We start from the raw sequence: 4,653 nt of genomic DNA, 5'->3' as shown, positions 1-4,653 counted from the left end.
ACCTTGGATGTTATCGCGTAGAACTTTGCGATGACGTTTGGCGCCACCTTTTCCCAATCCTTTGCCACCTTTACCACGACCGGTCATCTTGATAAAATTAGGAAATTCTTCGTACAAAACGACGTAGCTTCGACCAAGTTCGTTATGGAACTAACGTCAAAATTTCATTCCGCGGGACTATTTATAAGTTACGGCAGCTCCACCTCGCGTTAAAAACGAATCCACCAATGGCGTCGCCGTATGACTCATCGAGTTTATAAAACGGCCGTTGGCGCGACGAAAATTTTCAGTTGACTTTCGAACGTTCGTACGTACGGTCGGTCGTTCGGTCGAAGCAAGCAAGCAAGCCACTACCTACGTTAATTCTTTTCATTTGATTCATCCGATATCCGAGATGGCGAGAACTAAACAGACGGCTCGTAAATCTACCGGTGGCAAGGCACCTAGAAAACAGTTGGCCACGAAGGCGGCCAGAAAAAGCGCTCCCGCCACCGGAGGTGTCAAGAAACCTCACCGTTACAGGCCCGGTACGGTCGCCCTTCGTGAGATTCGTCGTTATCAAAAGAGCACTGAACTTTTGATCCGCAAGCTGCCTTTCCAACGTCTCGTCCGAGAGATCGCCCAAGATTTCAAGACCGATCTCCGTTTCCAAAGTTCGGCCGTGATGGCACTTCAAGAAGCCAGCGAGGCTTATCTCGTCGGCCTCTTCGAAGACACCAACTTGTGCGCCATCCACGCCAAACGTGTCACCATCATGCCGAAAGACATCCAATTGGCGAGACGCATTCGTGGCGAGAGGGCTTAAATTTCCTCCATCCATCCATCCATCCATCCGATCCGACCATCTAGAATTAACAAATTCTTCATCTTCGAAGGTGTTAAAAGAAGAAAAAAAAAATCGGTTCTTTTCAGAACCACAATTATTTTCCAACGAATTGAAAATTTATCGTTCGCGCATGCAACTTTTTGAGATTGAAAAAAAAAAAAAAAAAAAAAAAAAGTTAGGTTATGTGATTTATTCACAAAATTCGTACTTACATAAAACGATAAACTTTTGCTTTTTTCTTTCACATTAAATTTTCTTTTAACTGAGACTATTTGAAACATTATTATATAATAAAGTTTATCATTCTTTGTAATAACACTGTTTCGACAGTCAAATGAATAGACAAGAAAATCAAATGAAAGTATGTATCTCCTCAACAGAATGTGCATTGTCCAAGCGAATCTTTCGTTCGTTTCTTGAAAATAATTGTGGCCCTGAAAAGGGCCATTTATTTGTATCGATGGTGCCCCTACGTCGATATATACGATCGGAGCACGTTCCCGAAACCACCAGGACGTCGTCGTCGTTGAAAAAATTAAATCATCGTCGTCGACTTTTCACTTCTTTCTCTTGGGTGAAGCGGTTTTTTTCGCTTTGACGGTGACGGCTTTGGCCGTTTTCGGTTTCGGCGCTTTCGGTTTCTTGGTTGGACCGGCCTTGTTGGATTTCTTCGCTTTCGATGGCGTCTTGGGTTTGACGGGCGATCTGGAGGCGGCGCTGGCTTTCTTTTCGGGAGCGGACGCAGCCTTTCTAGCCTTCGATACGGCGACGCTCTTCTTTTCGGCGGCAGTTTTCTTAGACTTGGCCGAAGCGGCGGGGGCGGCCTTCTTACCGGCTTTTGAGGCGGATCCTTTTTCGGCGGACGTCGGCGCTGACGCGACGGAACGTTTAGCAACGCCCGTCTTCTTGGATTTCGCCGATGACGACGCGGTCGCAGCGGCAGATCTCTTTTTCGTGGCGGACGGAGCCTTAGCTGCACCGGTGACGGCAGAAGCCAACTTGAACGAACCGGAAGCTCCTTTTCCTTTGGTTTGGACCAACGAACCGGATGCGACGGCGCCCTTAAGGTACTTCTTGATGAAAGGCGCAAATTTTTCCGCGTCGACTTTGTAGTTGGCCGCGACATATTTCTTGATCGCCTGCAACGAAGAACCGCCGCGTTCCTTCAAGCCTTTGATGGCGTTGGTGACCATCTCCGAAGTGGGCGGATGAGAAGGTTTGCTTCTCGGATTTTTGGGCTTCTTCTCCTTCTTCACCGGTGAGGAGCCGGAAGTGGCACCGGCGACCGTCGAAGCTGCTTGATTTTCTACGTCGGCCATATTTTCGTCTATCGCGCGCGCGTTTTTTTCTTTTTATTATAGGTAGGCTTATTCTTCGGTGAAAGAACGAATGAACTTTACAGAACGAATTGGGCGCCAAAGTCAAAGTGTTGGCGCGTTCGAAAACGCGCGGACCGCGGACTAAACGAGAGCCTTCTCGTCGAGTTAGAAAATTCAGTGGGCCTCGAATACAGCTTTCGCGTGATGGCATCGTTCTCTTTACGCGAAGATCACCGCCTCCGGGTGCGGGAACATGAGCGATTCGGTCGGCGATGGCCTCCTGAATAACCTCAAGTTTTCCCGGACGACCAGCCGACCTCCAAAAGCGAACAAGGACCGATCGAACGTCGACTCGAACAAAGACCCTCCGAAACAAGGAGATGACATCCAAGTTCGACGCCGACGTTACGCGTTTTCCACGAATAACAGGAAAGTTCCGCTTTCGACCAGACAAACTTGGAAGCATCCTCTACAAGTTTCACGAACGAATCGGTCGAAAAGTACGTGCGATCTTTTCGAAAATCGCCTCGCAAAGAGACGCAGCACGGATCGGAGCGACGACCGACGAACCTGCAGAGTGTAGGAAAAAAATTCACAAACGGTCGAAGATGACGTCCGAGAAGGTCGAATTTTTTCAAGAACGAAGATAAAACCTTCGCCTTTCGTAGGAGTTGATTTTTGAAAACGATCTTGACGAACAGGTCGGAAAAAAAAACGATGTCAATTTCGGACTCGACCATGAGAAACGAATTTGTACGACGAACGGACTTTTCGAACGACTTTTTTCGCAAAATCGACATTTTTTCCTCAAAAATTACCTCACACGACGAAATCCCATCATCGAAACATCACCGAAAACAGTTTTGACGGCGAAATTCTCGTCAATTTTACGAAAATAAAGGGAAAATCAGACGGACCACCGTCGAACATCCAGCGACGGGAACGGACGAGTTTTTTAATTTTTCTTGCCAATTCATTGCGAAAGAAGCAATTTTTCTCGACGAAACCATTTTATAATCATAAAAAAAACTCCCCAAACACCACAAACCAACAAAAATACGGAAATCTTGCATTGTTTGCATTTTTCAGACACTCTAAATAAAACTACGTCGATGTCGGCGGATTTTCAGTCGGTCGTCGGTCGACAGAAATCCAACGAAATTTTCATTTGTTCTTCTCAAAAACGAAAAACAAACAAATCAACAAAACATTCCCTACTATTAGTCGACATTTCGAGCAGAAACTACGAACGTCGAAAGATTTAAAAAATGAAATATGTAGGTGTGCGTGCGTGCGTACTTACTTGAAACTTTTTTCTTGTTTCATCGTCGCACTGGAACAAATTAAATTTTAATGCAATGTAAACGCGACCACACTTTCGACGAAAACATCTCTATGAATCGAACGACGTCGGAAAAAGAATAAATCGAGAAGAGAACAAATCATGAAACAACACACACCCACCCCGCCCGGCCCGGCCAGAGTGGTGGGAATTTCGATGAATGAACAGACAAAGAAACCAACTCTGTTATCAGTTCTAAGAAAGAAAGCAGGTAGCGGCGGCGGCGAACCTTCGACCGTACTACGGTCAGTTCATGAATTAACCCCGTCCGTTCGGAGTTTATTCATCTCCGGTCCGTGTCGGCGTTTACTTCAAGTGGGTGCTATTTCCATCTAAGCAAGCAGTGAGTAAGTAAGTTCTCAAATTTTAAATTACGTTAATCGCAAGTGACTCGTTGAGATCGTCAAACGAACAATTTAATTTAACGCCTCATACGAGTTTTTTTTTTTCGTCATTTTGTCGCAAAAAAAAAACTAAAAAACGACTCGCAAAAAAAAATTTTTTTTTTTTCTTCTTTTAAATCTTGTACATTTTCTGACATGTGTACCATCGAAAAATGTCACATCCAAACGATCGAACAATCACAAAAAATCGTCAACGTACCATCTTGGAAAATTTTACCAGGCAACGACCATACCACGTTGAAAACTACCGGTTCTCGTCCGATCACCGAAGTCAAGCAACGTCGGGCGCGGTCAGTACTTGGATGGGTGACCGCTTGGGAACACCGCGTGCCGTTGTCTCTACTCTTTTCTTTTTTTATTAACATTTCTGATGTCAAACTTTTTTTAAATATATTTTTCACTATTTATATTTTCTCTCAGGAACTTATATAGTATGAAGACGAAAATTTTTAATTCGTTCGAGTTGAATTTGTGGTTCTGAAAAGAACCGATTTTTTTTCTTTTTTTTCCAACCAACTTCCAAGCTGCTCGAGGAGGATTTATTTTGAACTGGTGTATTTGGTGACGGCCTTGGTTCCTTCAGAAACGGCGTGCTTCGCCAATTCACCGGGCAAAAGAAGACGCACCGCCGTCTGGATCTCCCTGCTGGTTATGGTCGAACGTTTGTTGTAATGAGCGAGGCGACTGGCTTCAGCAGCTATACGTTCGAAGATGTCGTTCACGAAACTGTTCATGATAGACATAGCCTTGCTGGAGATACCG

The 4,653-nt window shown here is 45.0% G+C and overlaps 1 non-coding gene across 1 annotated transcript; it reads left to right on the top strand.

The window, feature by feature from the left end:
• Positions 1 to 4,110: 4,110 nt before the first annotated feature.
• LOC148165697 (5S ribosomal RNA) lies at positions 4,111 to 4,230 on the top strand. Its single transcript, XR_015771247.1, has one exon. It is a non-coding gene; the product is annotated as a 5S ribosomal RNA (ribosomal RNA).
• Positions 4,231 to 4,653: the final 423 nt, after the last annotated feature.

This window comes from Gnatocerus cornutus, unplaced genomic scaffold, assembly GCF_029298725.1.
Source record: "Gnatocerus cornutus isolate USDA-ARS CGAHR unplaced genomic scaffold, icGnaCorn1.1 ctg00000243.1, whole genome shotgun sequence".
Taxonomy (NCBI): Eukaryota; Metazoa; Arthropoda; class Insecta; order Coleoptera; family Tenebrionidae; genus Gnatocerus; species Gnatocerus cornutus.
This window is presented reverse-complemented; position numbering and strand designations above follow the sequence as displayed.